This window comes from Panthera uncia, chromosome B1 (assembly GCF_023721935.1).
Source record: "Panthera uncia isolate 11264 chromosome B1, Puncia_PCG_1.0, whole genome shotgun sequence".
Lineage (NCBI taxonomy): Eukaryota > Metazoa > Chordata > Mammalia > Carnivora > Felidae > Panthera > Panthera uncia.
The window spans coordinates 15,981,188-16,000,226 of NC_064811.1; the positions used below are offsets into that span (position 1 = coordinate 15,981,188).

The window sequence follows — 19,039 nt, forward strand, 5'->3', positions numbered from 1 at the left end:
ACTGAAGCAGGCTCTAGGCTCTGAGATGGAAGCACAGATCCCAATGTGGGGCTCGAACCCACAAACTGTGAGATCATGACCTAAGCTGAGATCAGATGCTTAACCAACGTTCAACTGAGCCACCCAGTGCCCCTCATAGGGATTTTCATAACATTTTTGCACAATTAACATTGTCTTGAGATCTATTTCCTGGAAAGTCTAGACTAACACAGGGGATAGTAATGAGAACTACAGAAATGTCAGAGCTATTTCAAGCTGAATTTGTTTATGGGAGTTTGGGGTATAGGTAATTCTGAATTCTGACAATATTGAGTTGAATTTATGAATTACTAACTGTATTAGTTTGCTATGGCCTCCAGTAAAAAATGTGTATGAGTTAAACAAGAGAAATTTATTTTCACACAGTTCTGGAGGCTATAAGTCCAGATCAAGGTGTTCAGAGGGGGTGGCTTCACCTGAGTCTGCTCTCTTTGGCTTGTAGATGCCCATCTTCTCCTAGTACCTTCACACCATCTTCCCTTTATGTGTCTGTGTGTCCTAATCTTTTTTATAAGGATGTCAGTCATATTGAACTAGGACCCATTTTCACTTAATCACCTCTTTATAAAGGAACTACATCTAAATACAGTCACATTCTAAGATACTGAAAGTTACAACTTCAACATATGAATTTTGGGGAAATGTCATTTTGCCCATAACACTAGCCAATAACTCTGAGCCAGAGTTATTAATTACAATTAATACAATTGTACAATAAATACAATTGCATATATAATGTCACTCGTACACATAAGTCAATCTTTATAGTTTTTTTTCTCATTATGAACCCCCTCATATATTAGAACCATTGTCCATTAATTTATTTAATAATAAATTATATAGAAGCTATATAATCCAATAGTTATATGAAGTAGAATTATATGATAAACTTAAAAAGGAAACAGAAAGAATTTTAAAATTCAGATCATGAGCTTCATGTTTATGTTGTGACAGTTCGATGATCCTGAGTCTGGTGTATTTATTTGAGCTATACCCAGAGTTCAAAACCTGGCAGCTAAGAGGCAAACTTGGCCTATAGATGTGTGTTGTTTTGAAAATAAGAATAGAAAAGCCCTTAAATAGAAGATGTCTCTGTAGTTTTCCAGAGGTCCACTTGTACCCCTAGCACACGGCTGCATCACACATGTACAATATTGATCCCTTAAAGTCTTTTGAGTTAGCAGACATTGAAATTCAGACCATAGGCTCAGATGTGCTGCTACTCTGAAAAGGACATATTTTTTATCATAGTCCCTGAATTAGCGGCAGGAGATTCAAGTGCCTCTGGTGTTCTGTCCTCTAGAAATGCTCATATTCATCCAACATCCATTGGTTCCTCCTGCCTTTCTCTCAGGCTGTTCTTAGGTCACCAATAAATATTAATTAACAAAATAATGAGTGATGTGCCAAGTCTTTTTTCAACATGCACACTCAATCTGAAACTTAGCATGTTTGGGATGATACTCCCTCTTCTGTCTGTAGTTAGGTAAGTACCCTCTGCACCCTAAATTTGCCAAACTGTTCATGATTTATGCACCCAGAAAGGACATGATCTTCAGAGTGCACAGAGAAGTTTTTTTCTTGTGGATGCTTGATAGTGTTGCCATTCCATCATCCTTCGGATATATGAGCTTGCTTTTTTTTAAAAAAGATGACTTCATTATCTGGTATCCAAGAAAATAAAGCACTTTTCAAATTTTGACCGCATTATTTTTCATTATCAAGTCTAGAAGTTAACTGAAAGCTATTATCATGGTTCAGCCTTCCAGATGGGTATGAAAATGTTGTGTGAAGGCAGTCAATTTAAGAAAACGAATAAAATGATTTGTATGATGGAGTAGCAAAGCCAAAGAGGAGCTGAGAGGAAGGGTTACTATCTTGTCTTTCTGAAAACCGAATCATTTCAGTCCGTCAGGAATGGAAAATCACTACAGAAAAGACCTGTTGAATCTTTCAAATACATTTAAGGGGCTTAACATAACTCTAATTGGTGTTGCCATTTTCTTAATCACTCCACATTTTCTCATAGCATCTCTGACCACTGGAGAGTGGAAGATCATGTCATACTTGGTCAAACTGCATCATATGTGCACCTAAGCCTATAAACATTCAGCCTATACAAGCATCTCGAAAATAAACAAACTCAAACTCATTTTTCATACTCCATGGCCCCTAGGCAAATCCAACCACTTCACCTGACACTATTAAAAAAATCTGTTGGTACAGAATGTCAAAGCCATATAATATTGGGATGGGGAGGTGCTTAGGAGGTTAATACTTAAAGGATTTTCTAGATAATTTTGACTATATTGACTAGATATAAGTGACATCTTTGCACTGAATTTAGCACACCCTAGCCTGAGATGAAAATACAAAAAAAGTTTAAACCTGGAATTGGATCATTTGAACAAAGCAATTTGATTTCTTTCTTTCTTTCTTTCTTTCTTTCTTTCTTTCTTTCTTGTCTTTCTCTCTCTCTCTTTCTTTCTTCCTTCTTTCCTCATGTCAGGAATGGTATATATACAAAAATACAATAAGTAAAATTCAAAAGGTATTCCTCAAATTCCTACTATTACAAACGAATTCTAGAGTTTTTTTAATTTTTTCTTAAAAATCATGAATTACTGGGTCTCAGTGACTCTGATCATCATTTAATGTGTCTTATCCTGTTAACCCATATTTTTTTTATCCCCTATTTACTCCTAAAATGTGAATAAGAAAAATGAGTGGCTCAAGAAAGAAAACACTAAAACAATGGTTAGGACTTTAGCCATTATGAAAATATTCAAAGACCTAAAAAAATCATTCTTATAGAAGTAAGCTATGCTGACAATATTATAAAGTAGAAAATCTCAGTAAAGATATAGAAATTATTTTTTTAAAAGAACCAAATGAAAATGCTTCGGTTGAAAGTATGACAACCAAAATGAAAAATTTGCTAGTAGAAAATGAAAAGATGACCTACAGAATGGGTGAAAATTTTTGTAAATCATCTATCTGATAAGGGGCTTATATTTAGAATAGGAAAACGATGCCTACAACTTAATAATGAAAAGATAAATAACCCAATTGAAAAATGGAGAAAGGATCTCAATAGGCATTTCTTCAAGGAAGATACACAAATGACTGATATGCACAAGAAAAGATGCTCAACAAATGTAAGCCATCGGGAAATGCAAATCCAGATCACAAGGAGATACTGCTTCACACCCATCAGTATGGCTGTGATCAAAAAAGACAAATAAGAACAAGGACTGGTGAGAATGAAGAGAGAATGGAACCCTTAAACCCTGCTGGTGGAAGGTGAAATGGTTAAGCTTCTTTGGAAAGTCTGACAATTCTTAACTAAAGTTAAAATAACTAAGTTAAAGTAATCAAGTTAAATGGAAGAGGTATCTCATGATCTAGCACGTGTGATTTTATATCATGGTTTCTGTTGTCCACTTTTAATTCATTTACGTTACTGACAAAATTTATTTTACTGATGAAATCACATCTACATATTTTCAGTTGAATATGGCTTGAAAACAAATATGTTAATGCTTTTTGACTTATAATTTTATTAACTGGTATAATGAGACTTCAAATATCAATTACTATTAGCCATCTCTTATGGACAGAATCCTCTCTTTAACAGATTCTCTGGTTCAAGGTGGTTAATGTCAACAAAGTTGACATGAGAAGTGGAGATTATCCTGAAGTTCCTTCTGAACCATGAATGAAACACTGAATTCTATTTCATACCATGTTTTGTTAAGTCATTTTATTCTGGGAAAATTGGCAAACCTTGTATAGTATTTATAGTTATTTCTGACAACTAAAATATCTGACAAACCTGTCAGATAGTAGAGTTTATAGTAGGATTTTGAGAGCTTACATTTTCATCTGCATATATTTCCAAAGAAATCCCTATGTGTTAATACCTTTTCTATGGTAATCACTAAACCCAAAACAATAAATCTGTTGTTACATCTACTAATTGGATATACTTGGGCTGAGTAGAAAGTTTTCCTTAATGGTCTCTTCAAAATTTCAACCTTACTTGCTGGCATTTAGTGAATGTCAAGACACTTAAATCAGCCTTGTGTAATAAGATCCTATTGTCACTGACTTTATCATGGAAAAAAAAATCTACTTCAAATCTTAGGAAATATATTTTTGGACCTAGTAAGCATGTTATTTTTTTAAAGTGCCAAATCCTTCACAGGACATTTTTATTCATTTTTTTTTCCCACAAATTTTAAGAAGAAAAAGAAAGTGGTAACTTTTTTTCATGTGAAACATGTATTCATTTAAATATGTCGAGTTCACTGAACTCTGAGAATGTGGGATGGGACCAAGTAGAACTTGAGAAGAGACCTACTGGAAAAGCCAAAAGAACTTTTGAATTAAGGTTATGAACAGTTTCCTAACAAAAGAGAAGTATGAGAATTTAGCATGCTAAAGTCATATAGTCACTATCATTTAAACTGCTGCCATTTGTCATAATTCATCAGGTGAACAAGAACCAAATGAACAGAGGAGCTAGAAATCTTGTCCTAGGATGGACCAATTGTCAAAGCAGTTGGAATAACATTTTGTTCTTAAGTCCAAGTGGTTAGCAAGGGACTTAGAAGAGAGACAAGACAGCACTGTTGCCAGAAGCCAAGTAGACACCACTATGGTGAATGAAGTGAGAATAACTGAGAGAGAAAACTGAAAACAGTTCATTGACTGATTTTTTTTCTTTCCTTCAACTATTAAATAACTATTTATTGAGTACCTTCAGTATTAGAGGCCTAGGACAGGATTTGATGATATAATTGTCAGCAACACTGGCATAAACTTTGACATCATGCTGTGTAGATTCTAAGAGAAGAGAAATACTAATCTAATAATCCTGAAAATAAAAATATTACATCATGAAAAGTGTTAGAAGGGAAATAATTGTTATAAGAACATGTAAGGAGAACTGACTTCTACAGACTGCTTCTCTCAGGGTCCCTTGCCTTCTGGTTTCCAGTTTGATTCAACCAATGAAAGGCACTAGCCCTACAAAAGTGGTGGAGAGAGTTGGTGGTAATTTGTTATGGTACCAGGAAGAAATTAATACAGGAGTAACTGGCTTGGAGACAGTAAGAGGCACCAAGATAATTTCCAGTAGTGGAGATGGAATGCCAAAGGCCTGTTTTTACTGGAAGAATGTTGGGCTGTAGGATAGACTTTCATAAATTCTGTGTTTGACACAGTCACATTTATTCAATGTTGGTTTTGACAGTTGTACTGCTTTTCCAGACAGGATCCATCACCATTCTGATCTATAATCTTCTTGAATTTGGCATCAAATCATTCCAATGCTGAATAAAACTTCTTCCTTTGCTTTTTTGTTTTGATTAATAGATCTAGCATCTCCTTTGAAGAATAAAAGTGGAGAAAATTATAGAAGGAAAGAACCACTATTCTAATTTTGTTAGAGTGTCTCAGAACTCAGTCCTCATATTTATATATATTTGTTCCTTTTTGATCTTTTCTAACCTCGTGGCTTTAAATAACTTCTATACGTCAACAACTCACAATTTATATTTGTAGTATGAAGCTCTGAAACTCCAGGCTCATACCTAATTGCCTAGTCAACATCTCCACATGAATGTCTAACAGATATCTATGTCATAGTCAACATGAACTAACCCAAATTCCTAACCTCCCTTGTAACGGCTCTACCCATAGCTTTCTCATTTCAGTTAATAAAAACACCATTCTTCCAGTCATTCAAGTCAACAACACCGGAGTTCTCCATTGGGAACTCTGATATCTCCACCTTCAGATCATATCAAGAGTTTCCCTATCTCTCATTATCTCCATTGGTGCCATTCTGCTCAGAGATGTCATCGTCTGTAGCCTGAATTCCAGCAAGAGCTTCCTAACAGGTGTACTTGTTTCTAGTCTTGCCACCTATATTTTATTTTCAAACAAGTAGAGTAAACCACCAAAACCCTAGAGAAGAAAGCAGGAAAAAACCGCTCTGACCTCAGCTGCAGCAATTTCTTACTTGAGACATCTCGAAAGGCAAGGGAACTAAAAGCAAAAATGAACTATTGGGACCTCATCAAGATAAAAAGCTTCTGAACTGCAAAGGAAACAATCAACAAAACTAAAAGGCAACTGATGGAATGGGAAAAGATATTTGCAAATGACATATTGGATAAAGGGCTAGATTCCAAAATCTATAAATAACTCACCAAATTCCACACGCAAAAAACAAATAATCCAGTGAAGAAATGGGCAGAAGACATGAATAGGCACTTTTCTAAAGAAGACATCCACATGGCCAACAGGCACATGAAAAGATGCTCAATGTCACTCCTCATCAGGGAAATACAAATCAACACTACACTGGGATACCACCTCACGCTAGTCAGAGTGGCTAAAATGAACAAATCAGGAGATCATAGATGCTGGAGAGGATGTGGAGAAATGGGAACCCTCTTGCACTGTTGGTGGGAATGCAAACTGGTATAGTCACTCTGGAAAACAGTGTGGAGGTGCCTCAAAAAAATTAAAAATAGATCTACTCTACAACCCAATACTGCTAGGAATTTACCCAAGGGATACAGGAGTGCTTATGCATAGGGGCACTTGTACCTCAATGTTTATAGCAGCACTTTCAACAATTGCCAAATTATGGAAAGAGCCTAAATGTCCATCAACTGATGAATGGATAAAGAAGACATTATTTATATACACAATGGGATACTACTTGGCAATGAGAAAGAATGAAATCTGGCCATTTGTAGCAACGTGGATGGAACTGGAGAGTGTTATGCTAAGTGAAATAAGTCAGACAGAGAAAGACACATACCACATGTTTTCACTCATGTGGATCCTGAGAAACTTAACAGAAGACCAAGGGGGAGGGGAAGGGGAAAAAAAGTTACAGAGGGAAGAAGGCAAACCATAAGAGACTCTTAAATACGGAGAACAAACTGAGGGTTGATGGGAGGTGGGGGAGAGGGGAAAGTGGGTGATGGGCATTGAGGAGGGCACCTGTTGGGATGAGCACTGGGTGTTGTATGGAAGCCAATTTGACAATAATTTATATGTAAAATAAAATAAAATAAAATAAAATAAAATAAAATGGAATTCATATCACATAACTTCACAACCCATTAATAACCCTGTTTCATTCACTCAAAGTCCCTAAAATTGTCCACAAGGCATTAAATAATCTGAGCTCCACTTATTCTTCTGACTCTTTACTCCATTGCAACCATAAAAAGAAGAAGTTTTATGAACATGTTCCTATTCCAGGTATACTATAATAGAAGAGTGGGAAATAAACGTGATTTTAGGGCAGAATTAGTGAGATGACTTGCGATAACTCCCCTCCCTCCTCCCTCTCTACCTTCTTCCTTCCTTTATTCATTCTTTTCTTTGTTCCTTCCCTTGGTCCTTCTTTCCTTCTTCCCTTCCTTTATTCCTTCCTTCCTGGCATAATTCATTTGGCAAAACATTTAGTACCTTCTACTATGTGTTATGTAATTGCTAGATGCTGGTGATAGCAAAATCAATAAAAAACAAGAACTAACCATTCAGTAGGGAAAACTGATATGTGTACCAACCAATGCAAAACAATGTCATAAATACAGACATAGAATGACAGGATGCAATAAAAGAATGCCATGTCAGAACCAAGGACAGAGATCCTTTACCATGTAAATTTACTGAACCTAGGTAATCTGGAGGGACCTAGGTATTTTAAGCTATCTAGTGACTTATAGGTATCTCTACACAGTAAAATTATTTCCACAGTAACCATGTCTATGCTCTTGTGTGGGAAGTGAGTTAACTACTAAATTATTTTCCTCTTTGCCACAGTTCAAGAACATTATAAATTCTTTTCATTTTTTTTCTTCCCATGAGCTAGTGAAGATAATAGTTATAGGGAACATTGCCATCCTGAAATGATGCAAAATCTAGAAGTTTGAGATCACTTGTTCTAATGAATACCTCTTTAAAATGATTTGCAGAGTAAAAGATAACTTGAGAACCAAACTGCAATAAAATCTTGGTGATTTTCTCAAATAAGCTAGGATGCCTAGGGAAATAGACAACCAAAGGCACACATATGGTATGTTTCTTTCACTTAAAATTAATACCTTTTTTTTTTAACCCTTAGCACCCACGATAAAAGAGTGTTAAACATTTTATCTTTTTATCTTTCTAAAAGGTTTATGTCCAAGGGCTAGTATCCAAAATCTATAAAGAGCTCACCAAACTCCATACCCAAAAAACAAATAACCCAGTGAAGAAATAGGCAGAAAACATGAATAGACACTTCTCTAAAGAAGACATTCGGATGGCCAACAGGCACATGAAAAGATGCTCAGCGTCGCTCCTCATCAGGGAAATACAATCAAAACCACACTCAGATATCACCTCACGCCAGTCAGAGTGGCCAAAATGAACAAATCAGGAGACTATAGATGCTGGAGAGGATGTGGAGAAACGGGAACCCTCTTGCACTGTTGGTGGGAATGCAAATTGGTGCAGCCACTCTGGAAAACAGTGTGGAGGTTCCTCAAAAATTAAAAATAGACCTACCCTATGACCCAGCATTAGCACTGCTAGGAATTTACCAAGGGATACAGGAGTACTGATGCATGGGGGCACTTGTACCCCAATGTTTACAGCAGCACTCTCAACAATAGCCAAATTGTGGAAAGAGCCTAAATGTCCAACAATTGATGAATAGATAAAGAAATTGTGGTTTATATACACAATGGAGTACTACGTGGCAATGAGAAAGAATGAAATATGGCCCTTTGTAGCAACATAGATGGAACTGGAGAGTGTTATGCTAAGTGAAATAAGCAATACAGAGAAAGACAGAAACCATATGGTTTCACTCTTATGTGGATCCTAAGAAACTTAACAGAAACCCATGGGGGAGGGGAAGGAAAAAAAAAAAGAGGTTAGAGTGGGAGAGAGCCAAAGCATAAGAGACTCTTAAAAACTGAGAACAAACTGAGGGTTGATGGGGGGTGGGAGGGAGGGGAGGATGGGTGATGGGTATTGCAGAGGGCACCTTTTGGGATGAGCACTGGGTGTTGTATGGAAACCAATTTGACAATAAACTTCATATATTGAAAAAATAAATAAATAAACATAGAGATAAATCCAAATGCATATTTTCTGTATAAAACATCAATGATAATTTTTTGTGAAATGTTAATTATAAAGACAATTAAAATATATGATGAGTGGATTATATATTGGGAGAGAAATAAACAGAGAAAGTGTAAAAAAATAGGTTTATGTCCAATTTTTTAGAAGAAGAATATAAATATTTTGTAAGTCTTTCCTAAAACAGGCATCATACACATTCTGCAAGCTTCTATGGAATATTTCAAAGTAGTTCTCTTAATGCTCTTTGCAACAAAATTCATTATTAAATTTCTTTTTTTTTTCTCTAGCTAGGGACAGAGCTTCATTTATTATTTTATTTTTATTTTTATTTTTTTGTAAAACAATTATTTTATTTATTTATTTATTTGTTTTTTTTAAATATATGAAATTTAGTGTCAAATTGGTTTCCATACAACACCCAGTGCTCATCCCAATAGGTGCCCTCCTCAATACCCACCACCCACCCTCGCCTCCCTCCCACACCCCCATCAGCCCTCAGTTTGCTCTCAGTTTTTAAGAGTCTCTTATGTTTTGGCTCTCTCCCACTCTAACCTCTTTTTTTTTTTTTCCATCCCCTCCCCCATGGGTTTCTGTTAAGTTTCTCAGGATCCACATAAGAGTGAAACCACATGGTATCTGTCTTTCTCTGTATGGTTTATTTCACTTAGCATCACACTTCAGTTCCATCCACGTTGCTACAAAGGGCCATATTAAATTTCTAGTCTTATACCTACTCCAGGACATTAAGTATTTGATACATGTAGACACACAAACACAATTAATAAAAGTAGGTAGGGGCACCTGGGTGGCTCAGTCAGTTAAGCATCTGATTCTTGATTTTGGCTCTTGTTATGATCTCACAGTTTGTGAGTTCAAGCCCCACATCAGGCTCTGTGCTGACAGCTAGAGCCTGCTTGGGACTCTCTCTCTCTCTCTCTCTCTTGCTGCCCCTCCCCTGCTCTCATGTGTGACCACTCTCTCTCTCTCTCAAAATAAATAAACATTTAAAAAAACAGGTAAATTTAAGATAATTGAAATCATATTAATAATCTTTTCTGACCACAATGGTATGAAACTAGAAGTTAATTACAAGAAGAAAACTGAAAAATTCATAAAATGTGGAGATTAAAAAATATGCTAATGAATAATCAATGGGGCATATAAGATATTAAAAGAGAAATAAAATATATTTTGAAAAAAATGAAAATTAAAATGCAATATACTAAAACTTACGAGATGCAGCAAAAGAAGTTCTACTAACAACCTAACTGCACCTCAAGGAACTAGAAGAAGAAGAGAAAACTCAGCCCAAAATTAGTAGAAGGAAGGAAATAACAAAGGTCAGAACAGAAATATACATGAAATAGAAACTAAAAATGCTGAAAAGACTAAAAAGATCAATGAAACTAAGAGCTAGTGTTTTTTGAAAATATAAACAAAATAAACAAACCTTTAGTTAGACTTACCAAGAAATAAAAGAGAGAAGACACAAACAGAATTATAACATGAAAGAGGAGACATTTACAACTAATACCATATAAATACAGAGGATCAGAAGAAACTATTATAAAAAAAAATACACCAGCAAATTGAAGAATTAGAGGAAATGGATAAGGTTTTAGAAACATACAATCTACAAGACTGAATCAGGGAGAAACAGAAAGTCTAAACAAACCATTAGTAGTAAATTAAATCAGTAATCAGAAATCTCCCAACAAAGGCAGTTTACAAACAGAAATCTTCACTGGTGAATTCTACCAAGCACTTAAATAAGAAATAATAGCAATTCTTCTCACACCCCTCTAAAAAATATAAGAGGACGGGCTACTTCAAAACTCATTCTGTGAGGTCAGCATTACCCTGACACCAAAACTAAACAAGGACACCACAAAAAAAGAAAATTACCATGATCAAATAAGATTTATTACAGGGATGCAAGAATGGCTTAACATCTATAAATCAATGTGATATACCACATTAATAAAATGAAGGATAAAAATCATATAAACATCTCAATATATCCAGAAAAAGCATTTGACAAAATTTAACATTTATTCATAATAAACACTCTCAAAAAGGTGGGTATAGAGGGAATGTACCTCAACATAACAAATGTCATATATGACAAGCCCACAGATAACATCATATTCAGTTGCAAAAGCTGAAGTTTTCTTCTTAGATCAGGAATAAGACAATAATGCCCACTCGTGCCACTTTTATTCAACATAATACTGGAAATCTTAGCCAGAACAATTAGCCAAGAAAAAACAAATAAACATCATTCAAACCAGAAAAAATAAATAAATAAAACTGTGTCTAGTTGCAGATGACATGATACTATATGTAGAAAACCCCAAAGACTCCACTAAAACATTGTTAGAACTAATAAATGAATTCAGTAAAGTTTCAGGATACAAAATAGATATACCAAATCAACTGCATTTCTAAACACTAACAATAAACTACCAGAAAAAGAAATTAACAATCCTGTTTATAATTGCATCAAAGAGAATAAAATAGCTAGTAATAAATTTAACCAAGGGGGTGGTGAAAGATCTGTATGTTGAAAACTGTAAGACATAGGTGAAAGAAATTGAAGAAGACACAAATATATGGAAAGATATTTCTAGCTCATGGATTGGAAAAATTCATTTTTTTAAAAAAGCTCATACTACCTACAGCTATCTACATTTTCAGTGTAATCCCTAATCAAAACTCAAATGGCATCTTTACAGAAAAAGAAAAACAATCCTAAAATTTGTATGGAACTCTAAGAGTCCCTGAGTAGCCAAAGCAACCTTGAGAAAGGAGACCTAACTGGTGGTATTATACTTCCTGATTCCAAACTATATTACAAATCTATAGTAATCAAAATAGTATGGTATTGGCATTAAAAGAGACACATAGATTAGTGGAACAGAATACAGAACCTAGAATGAAATTCATGCATATATGGTCAATAACTTCTGATAAAGTAGCCATGAGTATATAATGAGGAAAGAATAGTCTCTTCAATACAAAGTGGTGGGAAAATTGGACAATCACATGCTAAAGAATGATCCTGGACTCCTATGTTATGCCATACAAAGAATGAAATTGGACTCCTATCTTATACCATACACAAAAAAATCAACTCAAAATGGATTAAAGACTTAAATATAAGACCCGAAACAGTAGAGGTTCTTGACAAAAATGTTGGAAGTAAGCTCCTTGACATTGGTCTTGGCAGTGATTTTTTTTTTTTTTTGACTTGACACTAAAGGTAAAGGTAAGAAAAGAAAAAATGAATAAGTGGGACTCCATCACGTGAAAAAGCTTCTGTATAGCAAAGGCAATAATCAACAAAATAAAAAGGCAACCTACAGAATGAGAGGAAATATTTCTAAGTCATATATCTTATAAGGGGTAAATATTCAAAACATATAAAGAACTCAAACAACTCAATACCAAAATGTCAAACAATCTGATTAAAAAATGGGTAGAAGAACTAAATAGACATTTTTCCAAAGATAAGATACAGATGGTCAATAGGTAGTGAAAAGGTGCTCATCACCACTAATCATCAGGGAAATTAAATCACCATGTAAATTAAAACCACAATGAGATATTACTTCACACCTGTGAGAATGTCTATCATTGAAAAGATAAAAGAGAACAGTGTTGGTAAGGATATGGAGAAAAGCAAACTATTGTGCACTGTTTGTAGGAATGTACATTGGCACAGCCACTATGGAAAACAGTATGGAGACTCCTCAAAATATTAAAAATAGAATTACCACATAATTCAACAATCCCACTTCTGGGTATCTATTCAAAGAAATAAAGAGAGGATATCAAAAATACCTGCACTGTCATGTTCATTTAGGCATTATTTACAGTAGTGAAGATATGGAAACAACCTAAGTATGCATCAACACATGAATGAATAAAGAAGATAATATATAATAAAATATTATTCATCTATTACAAAGAAGGAAATATTGCCACTTGCAACAACATGGATGGGCCTAAAGGGAAAAAAAGCCAAACTCATGGAAACTGAATGGAAAAATGGTTGCCAGGAGCTGGATGGGTCAGGGAAATAGAAAGCGGTTGGTAAAAGGGTACAAACTTTTAGCTATATGATGAATAAGGTATGAGGATCTAATGTATAACATAGTAACTATAGTTGATAACACTGCATTGTACAAGTGAAATTTGATGAGCAGAACTTACATATTCTCACCCAAACGAATAGACAAACAAAACCCAAAACAATAAATACATGAGCTGATGTACATGTTAATTAACTGAGGGGATCCTTTAAAAATGTATATGTATGTCAAATCGCACAATATACACTTTAAATATCTTACACTTTTGTAAATTATACTTGATAAAGTAGAAAAAATAGAGGAGAAAATATCAGAGTGTCCTGCATGCAGTAAGGGTATATATTGCTTTTCAAAACTTGTTTTAGTTATATAAAAACACAGGCATATATGTAGATAGGCACTGTATCTCCTGAAGGTACTTCTTACTTTGGGTGGAGGTGAAAGAAGTTAGAAAAACGTTTTTTGCAGTCATGGCTTCCTCTATGCTACTACAATAGTCAACATTTCTCGATATACTTGGGATCTCTTACAAATTTGTAGAAATGTCTTGTGTGCTAATTAATAGGTAATATGAAACACGTTTAGTATTCTGTATGGCATAGGTGCTTACGAATCAAAAGGGATGCTAGAGTAGAGACCCAAAGGTCTCCAGCTCTGCCAAATCTTGAAAACTAAATAAATGAATAAAAATAAAAATAGGTAATAGAAAAACCATCATATGCGAAGAGAGTATTTACAGATGGTAATAATGCATATGAGCTAAAATAGGAGCTGCTGATATTTCAGAATTGGTCCTGCCCTTTTTAGGACCTGGAAAGACGAAGGCAGTTCTAAAAAATTCTTCTCCACTTGAGTCACAAACATTGTTCCAAGAATAGATTTCACTTAATTATCCATACCTTTAAAATGCAAATGCAGTCCTTCCAAGAGAGGCCTACATTTTAGTTGAATTATTCTATTAGATTGCCTTCTTTCTAATCTGAGGGTAAGTTTAATGTTAATGTGAAGACAGTACAGAGATCTTAAGAAATCCACCCTAGGGCACACAGCTGACAAGTGACTCTCACTTAAACATTTCCTGCATGCAAAGTTATTAATTTCTACCTCACAGGATTGTTTTGAAAACTAAATATGATAATATATGAAACATGTAGAACGCTTTGTATGATGTACTAGGGAGTATTATGTTAGTTTCTCTTATGCCTTATAGCCAATCCATTATCCTTTGATATATTGTATGTTATAGACCTAAATGGTCCAGTTGAAACTGGATGGTTAAGGTGCAGTAGAAAATCACCTAACTGTTCTGAAGATCAGAGAGAAAGGTTTCTGTGGCCAGTTAGGTGGATTGAAATGTTTTCCTGCCTTATAAAGGCAAGGGTAAACTAATCACATTGGAGACAAACTATAGAATTTAGTTCCTGCCACCTGGGCCTCCATTGTTAGAGACTGCTGAATTCCTTTAGGGAGGTTGCTCTCAGAAGTGTATCTATTGGAGGCTAGGAAGATGGCAAAGCAGGAAGACCCTAAGATGACCTCATCCTACAGACATAACTAGATAATACATCTCTGTAAATAACACAGAAAACAACCTGCAGACTGACAGAACAAACTTCACAACTAAGGGTAGAGAGGAAGCCACATCAGAGAGGGTAGGAAGGGAAGAGACGCAGTAGGGAGGTAAACCATGGCCATCCACGGGCAGGAGAGAGCTATGGGCATGGAGAAGGGTGAGAAACAGATTATGACACTGGGGAGTCTGCGTGGGGAAGGGAAATTCCCACAATATTTGGCTTTGAAAGTGAGGGGAGCTGAATTTTGTGAGGTGTTACAACCAGAAGAAATTAAAATCTAGAATTTTTAAAATCAGCAGGCTCAGTTCTGGGAGAACATGGAGGCCTATGGGAAGCTCAGGCCCTTCCCTAAAGAGACAGCTGGACAAAGAGCCCCCAGAAATACAGCATAGAAGTAGCAGTTTGAAAAACACCTAGGGACATACAGGAGGAAGAATAGTTTACTCGTGTCAGAGCATGTCCTGGAGGGGCAGGATTAGCTGAGGGACTTCTCCAAGAACAAAGGAGCTGGCAGGCATAATGTCCCCCACACCCCAGCATACACTCACAAGCCCCTGTAAGAAACAGTGCTGTTAGCATTCGCTGCCTAACTTGCTAACATCATGCCCAGCTTCTCATGGGCTTCAGCATTTTAGTCTTCCCAGTCACATTTGCTTCAGACCCAGCACAGCGGATCTCCTCCCCCAGAGGATATGCATAAACCTTGTCAAAACCACATCTCCTGACCTGTGTGTTCTGCAAGACCTTGGTCACTACAGTGGTGGCAGTGGTGGGGCCTGCAGAAGCCTAAGGCACACCTTGTTAAAACTGTATGCACTTCAAATAGCCCCAGTCCCTGCAGCAGCAACAGGTCTCATTTTGCAAATAGACTGGTGTGCACCTTGTTAAAACTACGTGTCCCACCCCAGCCAGGGACCAAATGCTGCCCAGAACAAGAAAAGAGAGCCTGTGCAGCCAACTGGACTCAAGGGAAAATAAGTCAGGACAGACCAGCAGGGTACACACAACACACACAGGAGACACCTGCTGAAGCACCAGCTCCTATGAACAGGGACACTGCACTGCAGGATACTACCTTTTCTTCATAAGGCCATTGCTTTCAAGAGCAAGAGATGTAGCTGACTTTCCCAATACATAGAAACGGACACAGAGAGTTAGACAAAATGAGGAGACAGAGAAATATGTCCCAAATGGAAGAACAAGACAAAACCACAGCAAGAGAACTAAGTGAAACAAATATAAGTAACATGCCTGATAGAGAATTTAAAATAATGATCATGAACATACGCACTGGATCTGGGAAAAGATTGGAGGACATCAGTGAGACCCTTAACAAAGAGATAAGAAAAGAACCAATTGGAGATGAACACAATAAATGAAATTAATAATATGCTAGATGGAATACATACCAGGCTAGAGGAAATGGCAGAACAATTTAGCAACCTGGAGGACAGAGTAATGGAAACTAATCAAGCTGAGTAGGTAAAAGGAAAAAAACATATGCAAAATGAGAGTAGACTTAGAGAACTCAACGACTCCATCACACATATAACACATAATACTCCTTCACATTATAGTTATCCCAGGAGAAGAAAAAGAGAGAAAAGGAGTCAGAAACTATTTGAAGAAATAATAGCTGAAAAAAATAATTCCTAATCTGGTGAAGGAAACAGATATCCAGATCCAGGAGGCACAGAGATTCCCCACCAAAATCAACCCAAGGAAGTCTACAATAAGACACATAGTAATTAAAATAATCAAAAATAGTGATAAAGAGAGAATTTTAAAAGGAGCAAGAAAAAAGAAATAACTTGCATAAAAGGAAAACCTCATAAAACTGTCAGTGGATTTTTTAGCAGAGACTTCATAAGCCAGAAGAGAGTGGCATGATAAATTTGAAGTGCTGAAAGGAATAAATAATATGCAGCCAAGAATACTTTATCCAGCAGGGCTATCATTTAGAATAGAAGGAGAGATACAGAGTTTATCAGACAAACAAAAGTTAAAGGAGTCCATGACCACTAAACCAGACCTACAAGAAATGTTAAAGGGGAATCTTTGAGTGGAAAAGACCATAAGTAAGAGTAAGGAAAGTATGAATCACAAAAGCAATAAAAATAAGTGTATCTATGAAAATCAGTCAAGGGATTAACAATAAAAGCATGTAAAATATGACATAATATAAGTAAAATGTGGGGAGGTTGGAGGGGAGAGTATAGATTGGGTTCAAACTTAAGCCACCACCAACATAATATAGGCGCTATGTGCAGAAGATGTTATATACAAACCTAATGTAACAACGAATCAAAAACCAGTAATAGATATGTAAAAAATAAAGAGAAATAAATCCAAGTATATCACTGAAGAAAGCCAGCAAACTGAAAGACCAAAAGAGAAGAAAGTATTAGAAAAGAACCACAGAAAAACACACAGAAAAGTACCAAAATATCAATAAATACTTATCTATTAATAATTACTTTTAATGCAAATGGACTAAATGCTCGAATCAAAAGACCTAGGGTGAAGGAATGGATAAAAAAACAAGACCCATATATATTCTGCCTACAAGAGACTCATTTCAGACCTAAAGACACATGCAGACTGACAGTGAGGGTATTAGGGTACTTGCGTGGCTCAGGCAGTTAAGCATTTGACTCTTGATTTTAGTTTAGGTCATGATCTCTTGGATCATGAGATCAAACCCTGTGTTGGGCTGACAGTGCAGAGCCTGCTTGAGATTCTCTCTCTCTCTCTCTCTCTCTCTCTCTCTGCCTCTACCCCACTCTCTCTCTCAAAATAAATAAACATTAAAAAAAAAAAAAAAAAAGAAAGGGAGGGGATGGAGAAACATTTTGCAAACGGATGTCAAAAGAAAGCCAGGGTAGTAATACAGTAAAACCTTAGTTTGCAAGCATTTGTTCTAGAAACATGCTTGTAATCCAAAGCACTCGTATATCAAAGTGAATTTCAAGAACCATTGGCTCAGTTGTGATCATGTGATATTCGGTGTCACGTGCCACTCGTATTCCAAGACATTGCTCATTATCAAGTTAAAGTTAGAAATGTTTGCTTATCTTGCAAAATACTTGTAGACCAATTTACTCACAATCCAAGGTTTTACTGTACTCTATCAGGTAAAATAGACTTAAAAAAAAAACTGTAACAAGAGACAAAGAAGGACACTATATAATAATAAAGAGCACAATCTAACAAGAAGATATGACAATTGTAAATAATTATGCACCCAAATACTGTACATAGAACAGTTAAAATAAACATTAAGGAACTAATCTATTGTAATACAATAATAATAGAGGACTTTAAAACTTTAATACCCTACTTACGATTGATGTACTGATCACCTAAACAGAAAATAAACAAGAAAACATTGGCTTTGAATGACACACTGGAACAGATGGATTTAACAGATACATTCAGAACATTCTATCCCAAAACAGCAGAATACACATTCTTTTAACCTGTACATGGAGCATTCTCCAGAATAGATCACATATTAGCCTACAAAACAAACCTCAACAAATTCAATATAGAAATTATACCATGCATATTTTCTGACCACAATACTTTGAAACTAGAAGTCAACCATAAGAAAAAATCTGGAAAGAACACAAATACATGGAGGTCAAATACCATGCTACTGAACAATGACTGAATCAACTAGAAAATCAAAGAAAAATAAATAAGTACATGGAAACAAATGAAAATGAAAACACAATGGTCCAAAACCTCTGGGATGCAGCAAAAGTGGTTCTAGGAGGGAAGTTTATAGCAATACAAGCCTACCTCAAGAAGAAAAAATATCTCAAATAAATGACCTAAACTTGCACCTGAAGGAATAATAAATAAAACCTAAAACCAGCAGAAGGAAGGGAATAATAAATATTAGAGCAGAAATAAATGAAACAGAAACTATAAAAACAATAGAACTGATCAATGAAACCAAAAGCTGGTTCTTTGAAAACATCCATACAACTGATAAACATGTAGCCAAACTTATCAAGAAAAAAATAGAAATGACTCAAATAAATAAAATCACAAATTAAAGAGGAGAAATAACAACTAACACCACAGAAAGACAACTATAGTAGAATATCATGAAAAATTATATGCCAACACATTAGACAACATAGAAGAAATGGATAAATT

At 35.5% G+C, this 19,039-nt stretch overlaps 1 protein-coding gene across 1 annotated transcript in view; it reads right to left on the reverse strand.

Annotated features, from left to right (window-relative positions):
- KCNIP4 (potassium voltage-gated channel interacting protein 4) overlaps nt 1–19,039 on the reverse strand; it is a 383,077-nt gene that overhangs the window by 102,132 nt on the left and 261,906 nt on the right. The window lies entirely within an intron of this gene.